Raw genomic sequence first — 13,124 nt, 5'->3', positions numbered from 1 at the left:
AATGTCCTCTGCTCATACAGGTTGCTGAGAATGACAGGATTTCATTCTATTCATGGCTGAGTAGTATTCTATTATGTATATATACCAAATTTTCTTTATCCATTCACCCATTGTTAGACACTTAGGTTGATTACATATTCTGGATGCTGCAATAAACATGGGGGTATAGGTATCTCTTTGATACATCGTTTTCTTTGCCTTTGGATAAATACCCAGTAATGGGATTGCTGGATCATATGGTAGTTCTATTTTTAATTTTTTGAGGACTCTCTACTCTTTTCTATGTTGCCTGTGCTAATTCACATTCCCACCAACAGTATATGAGTTTCCTCCTCTACATCCTTCCCAGCATTTGTTATTTTTAAATCTTTTTGGATATAGACATTCTAACTGGGGTGAGATGATATCTCATTGTGGTTTTGATTTGCATTTTCCCTGATGACTAGTGATGTTGAGCATTTTTTTCATATATTTGTTGGCCAATTGTATGTTTTCTTTTGAGAAAAGTCTATTCAGATAGAATTATTTTTTAAAGCAATACAAACATGGTGAGAAAATTTTGTGTATATAATATTTTTTAACTTTTTACAAAACTATATATAGCATTTTGCAGACTGATTTTCACATTGCACAAGGTATCAAAATTATCTTGAGAATTGTTCTATATCAGTATATACATATATTTGTATTTAATAGCTGCTTGTCATTTTACTTTACAAACTGATCTCACAAGAACAGCACCAAGAGGGTAGTCCTAAACCATTCATGAGAAGTTCACCCTCATGATCCAGCCACCTCCCACCAGGCCCCACCTCTAATACTGGGGACTACAATTCAACATGTGATTTGGTGAGACATAGATCCAAAGCATAACAAAGTATAAATATCATAATTTATTTAATGATTCCACTGTTGATAAATATTTAGATGGCTTACCATTGTGAATAATACTGCAATGAATACCATATAAATGTATATTTTGATGTACTTTTATAAGTGTATTCACATATTCTTCAGTTTTTGATGTGTCCTCTAGGTCCAACAGATGGTGATAAGTTTTGTCATGTGTATAAGGAAATTACAAAGACACATTTGGAGCAACACATAAGATGACATTCTTTATAGAGAAAGAAAGATGCATACACATTCAAGCCAGAAAGCATTAAGATCAAGTTTCTATTTTACTTTTGTGTCATCTTGCAAGATTTCTTAGTGTTGTGAGGCAGATGAAACTTTACCTGTGATGGCTTCTCTCTACTGAAATATAAAACTTGCTGAATCAAAGCTGTAGTACTTGCTAATCTGTGTGAAGAGTGAGTTTTGTATTTATAAAAAAAAAATTATATTTTTCAAAGACTATATCCAGTAGAAACATAGTAAGAGTAAAGTGTGCTTGTAATGAATTTATGCCACCACTCCCTTACTAAGGTTTTCTAAGTGTTAGAGTTTCCAAACACCAAAAAATGTCTTTAAGGTGTTCTCATATACAAATGTTGGGTGAACTGTGTTGCTTTCTAGACTTCTTTTAACTCTGATCTTAATTTCCAAAGAAAGGTACTACTTGGAAAATTAGAAAAAGAGATGAGGCTGGGATTTGTTGATGACACAGTCCTAGCCAACTGTGATAGTATACTCAAAAATAGTGGCCATCATTTATTTGTTGAATATTTCAAAATTACACCATTTGAATAAGCTGAAAGGATACTATGAGTAGGTAGCTTATTTTTGGAGGGATTACCTTCTTTTAAGTAAAGGATCTTGGGGTAGAAAAGGTTCAGAAAAATTTTAAAATACATATTATGAATTTTCTCAGCCTCCCAAGTACACCCCAGGATCCAAAGTACTGACTATTTTCCAATTTAAAAGTCCTTACTTTAGTAATGAGAAAAGAGTTCAAAGAAAACTCTACCAGAAAATGAAGTTAGAAATGAGAGACTGTTTGTAAAGTTCTCGTGATATTTTGGGGATCTGTGACTTATCACAGTTTAGTCTGTATCTGAATGGGAATAGACCTCAGTTGTAAGAGATCATATTGACTCTAGCAGAAAGCCCCAGAACTCCTGATTTATGACACTACCATCTAGCTACTCACTGAGCTGAACATAACCTTGCTTGTTGACCCAGCACACAGCTAGCCCTGTATGACCTGGGTAGTCATAAGAAGCTGCTCACAATTTAGCATCTAGTGGTTCATGAAAAAACCTGCTGCTGTTAGGAAAAACTTATTCAGCCTTGCAAAAATAAATAAATAAATGAATGAATGAATAAATAAATAAATAAAACAGGGAAGCCTGGGGATACAGCACTATTCAAAAGTATTGTGAATAGGGAAAATTATGTTGTTCTTTGTGGCTGTAGTGCAATTCTTATTTTTCTTCTGACATAGCTACAGACACGTATATGAAGGTCGTTGTAAGTGACCTAAGGTGACCAAAACAGCTATCTATATAATCTTACTACTTTCTGTGTTATTGTTCTATATTAATACACAATTCTCTGTCCCTTTTTCCTTTTCCACCCTCAGAGTTTCCAGTTGTTCTTTCTTGGTGATGGTGATCTAGATGTACAGTACTACGTGGCACTAATGTATAGGTAAGTTTGTCCTACAGCACATATTTCTTATGGTCCCTGGTAGGTACAGCCACCAACTTCCTTTAGCATGAATCAGACCAGTGTCTCATGCTGTATTATGGAAAGAAACCTGCACTCTAGACCTTGAAGTTGTTTTATTTCATTTAAAGTCACATGAAACAAATATCCTTTGTGACCAAAAACATGCCAAGAAACTATTAATGCAAAATGATTGGCTGACCGTCTCTGACGTCAGACATAGGATATACTTTTCTAAAGTTGTAATTTGAAATAACCTGAAAATTAGACTGAATGAGGGAAATGCTACATCCTGTGAGAGTGCTATAATAAAAAACAAGCTTTTTTTCCCAAGTGTTGGAAATGCTAAACCAATTACTACATATGGTCAGTGCAATAATTAGTCACTAACAGGGATATCTTCTGTAATAGAACAGTTGACCATTAACAGATGAACTTAGTCACACTATGCAGGACTCAAGAATAGAATCTAAATATTAATCACATGAAATATAAAATCCTTTCCTTTTTTAATTTTTAAATTTTATGGGTACATAGTAGGTCTATCTATTTATGGAGTATATGAGATTTTTTGATATAGGCATGCAATGTGTAATAATCACATCAGGGTAAATGGGGTATCTATCGCCTCAAGGATTTATCATTTGTGTTACGATTTTTTTATAAGTAACATGCCCATATATTTTAATTTAAAGTGTATGTCAATTTGTTAAATTTACTTATTTGATTTTTATTATTGTGACTACATACCTATTACTTATGCTTAACTAATTTTTAAAATAAATTAGGTGCTTGTGCCTCAGGGTATAGAGCAGTTAACATAGTTAAACACAGCCAATCCAATAAAAACATACTGCAGTGTGTATATATTAAAATTCTATATGGAACCTGTTTTGTTCTCAGGAGTGAGGTAGGGAAAAAGATTGCATAAATATGGTCCTTGACCAGTAAATGTGTCAAAAACAATAACAGTGACTACAATTTTCACCTATATAGTATCTTAGAGTTTATGAAGCTCTTTATCTTATTTTTGTCTTTTTACCCAAATGTGAACTTAAAAATAGTTTTGTCTAATCATGTCATCAAGGAATAGTTTAAAATTAAAATACAGCTTGTACTGTGTTATAAAGATTAGTAAAATATTTCATTTTCCCAGGAAGCCTAATGTGGCTGCTCTGTGGAAAATAACCAACTGCTCCTTTCCTGAGGTGTAAACCTGGTATATCATAGTGTGAGTCCTAACTTGACCAAACTATCAAAATTCATGAGGAAAGAAACACTGTCTTAATCCTCTAAGGAATGTTATTTTTTAATTATTTTTAGATCTAATTCCTAGATAAATCTAGTTACATTTAGAATTTACTAGGACATAAATCCATCAAACATATTTGTATCTCGATAAACATTTAGAGTGCTTCAGCTAGATCTCTTGGGATTCAGGGGTCTAATTGTGGTGCAAAGCTGGCTGGGCTTTATAATTATGGTTCCAATTACTATCTTTTGTCTTCAAGCAGCAGAACTTACTTTTCCCCTTAAATACAATAGATTCAGATTTTTAAAGATGGATTTCTGTTGGATTTTGGTTGAGAGGGAATATGTGTTCCTTGAATGTAGTTAATTTTTAAACAACATCTTGGTTATAAATACAGTCCTGAATGTCAGTGGGCCAAATATAGGACCGTAGTCCCCTAAGATTATAATGGAGCTGGGGAATTTCTACTGCCCTACTGCCTAGTTATGTTGTAGCTATCATAACACTGTAGCACAATTACTTAATTTTAAAATTTAGTAGCCTGAGTGTACAGTGTTTATAAATTCTACAGTACTGTACGGTGATGTCGTAGCCCTTCACATTCACTCACCACTCACTCACTGACTTACCCAGAGCAACTTCCAATTCTGCAAGCTCCTATCCTGGTAAGTGCTTTATACAGGTGTACCAGTTTTTATCTTTTATACCATATCTTTACTGTACCTTTTCTATATTTAGATATGTTTGGACACACAAATACTACTGTGTTATATTTGCCTCTGTTATTCAGTACAGTCACATGCTGTATAGGTTTGTCGCCGAGGAGCAATAGGCTATACCATATATCCTAGGTGTGTAGTAGGTTGTACCATCTAGTTTTGTGTAAGTACACTCCATGATATTTGCACAATAATGAAATCACTTAACGACATACTTCTCAGAACGTATCCTCATTGTTAAGCAATGCACGACTGTGTTATATTCCATCAATATACTAACTTAAATTATCCTTGTAGCTACTGGGATGCCATTCACAGTTACGGGGTTTTGATTAAAAGTTAATAAACATGTCTTTGTTGTAAAGATCCAGCTCAGAAACACGCTCATAACCTAATTGGTTTCTCCAGGGAGAAAGAGAGAAATAAAAAAATATGAAAAAATTGAAAAGACCCTAGAGGGAATATATTAGAGCTTGGTTTGGCATACGTTATTGTACCATTACAATTCACGTGGGAAGCTAATGTGGAATCTGCTAATCAAGAATCTTAAGAAGTAATCAGGTGCTTGTTGCTCTTGGGACTCAATTCCACAATATTGAGGAAGTGCCTCTTTATATGTGGACATGTCCAGAGAAATCCTTATTGTGGTATGCCTTTGTAAGTAGTCTCTTGGATTATTATGGATATCCGCAGTTAAGGTCTTTCAGCCCTACTTCTGTATTTTGTTGTTCTCTTTATTCCAATTCACAGTTAGTATCTTCTGATGATCCTGCAAATTCTCTTTTTGTCTCCCGTAATCTATGAAACTGGAATGGAGAGGACATTAGAAGGGCAGAGGAATCTTAAAGAAACTTGTCAATTCCCCCATCATCATTTTTAGTGATATTCTGTTTTAAGACTACCACATTTTAATTTTATACCCTTCTGGAGCCTTATCAAATGAGTATAAATGGTCGAATAGCTATGTTAATCAATTTTCTCACCACCCAATGAGTATTCAGACAGGAATAGTTCAGTTGTGCAAGTTCAGATATTCCAAGGACTTTAACTTTTTGCTAATAGTTGTTTATGTAAGAGATTTCATTTGTTCTCAATCACCTACATTTAAAATTCATCTTTCTGTCTAAGTACTTAATTCGAAAAGAAATTGAAGTATTTGCTAGTTTTATTCATAATTTACTTTGAAAATGTCTTCATTTGCTGGCAGAATTTCTTTCTCATATATGTCCTTAGTTTTTATTGTTGTAATATTACTGATCTTCAATGTTTACTAAGAATCTATATTACGCTTTGCAAAATACTAAGACATATAAAGACAAGTTCACACATTTGTGTAGATTTTGTCTTATAAATCTTGGTAATAAGTAAGTTGCTTTTGGACTTAATTGTGGTAGATAAAAGGGCCTAAATGTGAGGTGAGCTTTCTGATAATTTTATGCATTCATTTTATTAAACTTTTTTTGGTTTCTTTGTTTGATTAGATATTTTTCTTTTCTTGTTTTACTTTATAATACAATATACTTTATTATTATTCTTAATTTATACTTAGAGATGTACTAGCAAAATATGAATAGCATGACCTTTGATAGCAAACAAATCTGGGTGCAAATTCTGGCTCTAAAGATTATGGAATGTATGGCTTAGTGTAATTATTTAATTTCTATAAATTCTTATTTTTACCTGTAAATAAAATAATATTACTTCTCTCTTGCAGGGCTATTGTGGGTATGTAATAGAATAATATACTTGGAATACCTGGCATGATATCCAGCATAGATGAGATAATTTAAAAAACTGTTAGATATTAATGTATCATTCTTTCCATCCTGACTTTTTTTTAATTTTCAGAATTTCAACTTTATTGTATTATGTACAACCACATACAATAACATTAACTGTAAGTGTATAGCTTCATAAAATCTTACAATCATATACAATGATTTTACATCACATTTCTATCATGTCAAAAGTTCTCTTGTGCTCCTTTGCAGTCAATATCTTCCCCAAAGCTGTGTGCCTTCAAATTGTAGACCCACATTTTGTCACTATGTATTTTTTAAAGAATTTAATTTGGGAGAATTTATACAGTATATAGGCTTTTGTGTCTGCCTTATTTTGCACACCATGGTCCTACTGAGGTTAATCCATGTTGTAGCATGTGTCAGTAGTAAATCTCTTTTAACTGCTGAATAGCATTTTATTGTAGAGTTATACCACAATTCTTTTCTTAATGTAGGCATTTATCACGAAAAAGTCCCTCTTAGAACTGCTTTTGCTGCATCTGGCAAGGTTTAGTATATTGTATTTTCGTATTTGTCTCAAGATTATTTTTTATTTCTCTTTCTGTTTTCTTCTCTGAAAAATTTGTTGTTTGGGGATATGTTATATAATTTTCACATACTTGTGAAGTTTTCAAAATTTCTCCTGTTATTCAGAAAAGATGCTTGATATAATTTCAATCTTCTTAAATTTGTTAAGACTTTTTTATATCCTAACATTTAATCCTGTAGAATATTTTATGGGCACTTGAGAAGAATGTGTTTTCTGCTCCTGTTGGATGGAATGTTCTTTAAGTTCATTAGGTTCATTTCATCTGTAGTGTTATTCATGTCCACTGATTGCTTATTGATTTTCTGTGTGGATAATATATCATTTGCTGAAAGTGGAGTACTGTAGTGACCTTTAATATTCATTTCATATATTCAGGTGCTCCAATGTTGAATGGATATATATTTACAATTGTTATATCCTCTTGGTGAATTGACCACTTTATCATTATATAGTGATGTTTTGGTATTTTTTCATAGATTTTGACTGAAAGTCTGTTTTGTCAGATACAAGTGTAGCCATCTTTTATCTCTGTCTCATTTTCATGGAATATCTTTTTTTATCCCTTCACTTTGAGACTATGTGTATTCTTTTTTTTCTAGCTTTTTTTTTTATTATACTTTAAGTTCTAGGGTACATGTGCACAACGTGCAGGTTTGTTACATATGTATACATGTGCCATGTTGGTGTGCTGTATCCATTAACTCATCATTTACATTAGGTATATCTCATAATGCTATCCCTCCCCCTGCCCCCGACCCCACGACAGGCCCAGTGTGTGATGTTCCCCTTCCTGTGTCCAAGTGTTCTCAGTGTTCGATTCCCACCTATGAGTGAGAACATGCAGTGTTTGGTTTTCTGTTCTTGTGACAGTTTGCTCAGAATGATGGTTTCCAGCTTTATCCATATCCCTACAAAGGACATGAACTCATCCTTTTTTATGGCTGCATAGTATTCCATGGTGTATATGTGCCACATTTTCTTAATCCAGTCTATCATTGATGGACATTTGGGTTGGTTCCAAGTCTTTGCTATTGTGAATAGTGCCGCAATAAACATACGTGTGCATATGCCTTTATAGCAGCATGATTTATAATCCTTTGGGCATATACCCAGTAATGGGATGGCTGGGTCAAATTGTATTTCTAGTTCTAGATCCTTGAGGAATCACCACACTGTCTTCCACGATGGTGGAACTAGTTTACAGTCTCACAAACAGTGTAAAAGTGTTCCTATTTCTCCACATCTTCTCCAGCACCTGTTGTTTCCTGACATTTTAATGATCGCCATTCTAACTGGTGTGAGATGGTATCTCATTGTGGTTTTGATTTGCATTTCTCTGATGGCCAGTGATGATGAGCATTTTTTCATGTGCCTGTTGGCTGCATAAATGTCTTCTTTTGAGAAGTGTCTGTTCATATCCTTCACCCACTTTTTGATGGGGTTGTTTGTTTTTTTCTTGTAAATTTGTTTAACTTCTTTGTAGATTCTGGATATTAGCCCTTTGTCAGATAGGTAGATTGTAAAAATTTTCTCCCATTTTGTAGGCTGCCTGTATACTCTGACAGTAGTTCCTTTTGCTGTGCAGAAGCTCTTTAGTTTAATTAGATCCCATTTGTCAATTTTGGCTTTTGTTGCCATTGCTTTTGGTGTTTTAGTCATGAAGTCCTTGCCCATGCCTATGTCCTAAATGGTATTGCCTAGGTTTTTCTTCTAGGGTTTTTATGGTTTTAGGTCTAACATGTAAGTCTTTAATCCATCTTGAATTAATTTTTGTATAAGGTGTAAGGAAGGGATCCAGTTTCAGCTTTCTACATATGGCTAGCCAGTTTTCCCAGCACCATTTATTAAATAGGGAATCCTTTCCCCATTTCTTCTTTTTGTCAGGTTTGTTTGGTTGTAGATGTGTGGTATTATTTCTGAGGGCTCTGTTCTGTTCCATTGGTCTATATCTCTGTTTTGGTACCAGTACCATGCTGTTTTGGTTACTGTAGCCTTGTAGTATAGTTTGAAGTCAGGTAGTGTGATGCCTCCAGCTTTGTTCTTTTGGCTTAGGATTGTCTTGGCAATGTGGGCTCTTTTTTGGTTCCATATGAACTTTAAAGTAGTTTTTCCCAATTCTGTGAAGGAAGTCATTGGTAGCTTGAGGGGGATGGCATTGAATCTATAAATTACCTTGGGCAGTATGGCCATTTTCACAATATTGATTCTTCCTATCCATGAGCATGGAATGTTCTTCCATTTGTTAGTGTCCTCTTTTATTTCATTGGGCAGTGGTTTGTAGTTCTCCTTGAAGAGGTCCTTCACATCCCTTGTAAGTTGGATTCCTAGGTATTTTATTCTCTTTGAAGCAATTGTGAATGGGAGTTCACTCATGATTTGGCTCTCTATTTGTCTGTTATTGTTGTGTAAGAATGCTTATGATTTTTGTACATTGATTTTGTATCCTGAGACTTTGCTGAAGTTGCTTATCAGCTTAAGGAGATTTTGGGCTGAGACAGTGGGGTTTTCTAGATATAGAATCATGTCATCTGCAAACAGGGACAATTTGACTTCCTCTTTTCCTAATTGAATACCCTTTATTTCTTTCTCTTGCGTGATTGCCCTGGCGAGAACTTCCAACATGATGTTGAATAGGAATGGTGATAGAGGGCATCCCTGTCTTATGCCAGTTTTCAAAGGGAATGCTTCCAGTTTTTGCCCATTCAGTATGATATTGGCTGTGGGTTTGTCATAGATAGCTCTTATTATTTTGAGATACGTCCCATCAATACCTAGTTTATTGAGAGTTGTTAGCATGAAGGGCTGTTGAATTTTGTCAAAGGCCTTTTCTGCATCTATTGAGATAATCATGTGGTTTTTGTCTTTGGTTCTGTTTATATGCTGGATTACATTTATTGATTTGCATTTGTTGAACCAGCCTTGCATCCGAGGGATGAAGCCTACTTGATTGTGGTGGATAAGCTTTTGATGTGCTGCTGGATTCGGTTTGCCAGTATTTCATTGAGGATTTTTGCATCCATGAGTTCATCAGTGATATTGGTCTAATATCCCTGAGACTATGTGTATTCTTAAAGCTACAGTGAGTCTTTTGTAGACAGCATACTGTTGGGTCTTGTTTTTTAAATCAACTTACATTTGAAGTAATTATTAATAAGTAAAGACTTACTGTTGTCATTTTGTTAATTATTTTCTGACTATTTGGTGGTTTATTCCTTTCTTTCTTGTTTGTTGTCTTCCTTTGTGGTTTGATAATTTTTATATTGGTATACTTTGATTTTTTTCTCTGTCTTTTGTGTATTTACTAGAGGTATTTCCTTTGTGGTTATCATGAGGTTTACATACAACATTTCATAGTTGTCACACTCTATTTTAAGCTGACAGCAACTTAAATCCTGTACATTTTTACTTTTTTCTCTTCTCTGCATAGTACCCTGTTAATATCACACTTTACATCTTTTCATATTATGTATTGTCTTCGTCTTTTTCTGCTGCTGTTACAAAATACCACAGACTGAGTAATGTATAAACAACAGAAATTTATTTCTTACAGTTCTGGAGGCTGGGAAATCCAAGATTAAGGCACTAGTATTGGTGTCTGGTGAGGGCTACTCTCTGCTTCTAAGATGGCACATTGTCAAGGTATCTTCACATGGAGGAAGGTGGAAGAATAAGAGAGCTCTCTTTTCAATCTTGATCCCTTTTACAACAATGTTAATCCCATTCATGAGGGGAAAAGCCCTCATGACTCTAGCATCTACCGAAGGCCATATCTCTTAATACTGTTGCATTGGGGATAAAGTTTCAACAAAAATTTTGGGAAAGATACCATCATTCAAACCATAGGATGTATCCATTCACAAATTGTTTTACTATACTTTTTAATCATTTTGTTTTTTAGCTTTTGTACTAGTGATTTTGCACCACCATTATGATATTGAAATATACTAAATTTAATTATATATTTACCTTTATCAGTGAGTCTTATGCTTTCATGTTTTTATGTTGTTACGTAGTGTCCTTTCATTTCAATTCAAATAACTCCCTTTAGCATTTTTTGTAAGGCACTTCTAGGGGTTTTTGTTTTTATGTGAACATCTTTATTTCTTCTTCATTTCTGAAGAACCACTAGCTGTGTATAGTATTATTGGTTGAAAGTTCTGTGTCATGATGTGCTTTTATTCATGGTTTTTATTTTCGTGTTTAATTGAACCATTGATCTCTTCAGATTTATATTTTTCATCCAATTTGGGAAAATACTGTCCATTTTTCTTCAAGTATTTCTTTGGCCTTCACTCTCTTTCCTCTGTTTGGGACTCTAATATGTATGTTAGGCTACTTTATATTGTTCCAGAGGTCACTAATACTTTGTTCATTTTTTTCCCAGTCATTTTGTCTTTGTGCTTTGTTTCAGACCATTTCTATTGCTGTGTTTTCAAGTTCACTTATATTTTAATCTACTGTGTTTCATCTGCTTTTAATTCTATCCAGTGTACTTTTCATTTCAAATATTATATTTTTTATTCTATTCAATTCATATATTTAAAAAACTTTAATATTTATCCTCATATTCACATTTTTCTCTGTCTTCTTGAATACTTGGATCATTTTGTATTAGCTGTTTTAATATTCTTATTGAATAGTTCTATAATCACCATAATTTCTGTGTTTGTTTATATTGATTGATTTTTCTCCTTGTTATAGGTCAGACTTTTCTGGGGTTTTTTTTCCTGCTTTTTAACTTTTAACTGGGTGACAGATATTGTGAACTTTACATTGCTGGGTGCTGGATTTTGTTATATTTTCTTTAAATAATGATGAACTTTGGTCTGGTATGCAAAGTCCTTGAGTTTAGTTTAATCATTTTGAGGTGTGCTTGTTATATTTGTTAAAGCAGATTATTTCCATCTTTCATTCCAGAGCTCATTTAGCCCCCATACTAGGACTTTGCCCTTCCAAGGACTCTACTTGATGCTACATGATTGCAAGGTCTTCTAATTCTGAATATTTGAAACATATATTATCCTCAGCTTCTGTGTGAGCTCTGAGAATGGTTCAGTCTAATGCTTTACAATGATTCTTTCTCTGGCCTGAAGTAGTTTTTTTCTTATGCATGCACAAAGCAGTAATAAGGAAAAGACTCGCAGCGACCCATCTGGAGGTCTTCAAAGTGCTCTCTCTCTCTCTCTCTGCAGTTTCCTTTTCTCTAGTACTCTATTCCTAAAATTCTAGCTATCTTGACTTCTCCTAACTCTAATATCCTTCTAATTAACCCAGTGAGATTGTCTTGCTATGTAAAGGTTATCACTCTGTATTAGTCCATTTACACACTGCTGATAAAGACGTACCTGAGATTGGGTAAATTACAAAGAAAAAGAGGTTTAAAGGACTTACAGTTCTACATGGTTGGGGAGGCCTCACAATTATGGTGGAAGGCAAGGAGAAGCAAGTCATGTCTTACATAGATGGCAGCAGGCAAAAAGAAAGCTTGTGCAGGGAAACTGCCCCTTATAAAATCATCAGATCTCATGAGACTTATTCACTATCATGTGAACAGCATGGGAAAGACCTGCCTCCATAATTCAGTTACCTCCCACTGGGTTCCTTGCACAACATGTGGGAATTTAATGAGATTTGGGTGGGGACACAGCCAAACCATATCACAGTCAGTGTGCTGCAGCCTGGAAATAGCCTTCAAATAATCATAAGGCTTACCTCATGGATTTCACTGCTCTGAGAGGTAACTCTCCTATGCTTCTTGTTGTTCAAGTTGAAAGACAATTGTTCATATATTTTTGTTCAGATTTTCTAGTTGATTAACACAGGATAGTAAACTCAGTAGATCTCCAGGCACACACATACACTCACTCATACACACATGTTTTTTCCTGTTAGTCTTTTGAGGAAATTTTGAAAGTCTTGTTTACCTTTGCATTCCATAGATTGGCAGGAAGAGACAAGTCTAGAAGATTGAATGAAAAGAAAATATCTGAGAGGAAAGAAAATAACCAACAAAAGTGATATGAAATTCCAGTGAATCTAAAGGTTAATAACATAAAAGACTTGTTACTAAAGATATATAAGGAGTTAAGAATAGGGAGAAATACAAAATAACTTAAAGTTTATGAAACTGATAAAACTGTAATAATTGTAGTGCCACCAACCATAAAGAAAATATTAGAATGGAGAAAAGGTCTTGAGAGAAATTTTAGGTC

This window comes from Hylobates moloch, unplaced genomic scaffold (genome assembly GCF_009828535.3).
Source record: "Hylobates moloch isolate HMO894 unplaced genomic scaffold, HMol_V3 SCAFFOLD_7, whole genome shotgun sequence".
In the NCBI taxonomy this organism is placed as follows: domain Eukaryota; kingdom Metazoa; phylum Chordata; class Mammalia; order Primates; family Hylobatidae; genus Hylobates; species Hylobates moloch.
The sequence above is the reverse complement of the archived record's forward strand: the minus strand, read 5'-3'. Positions refer to the sequence as shown.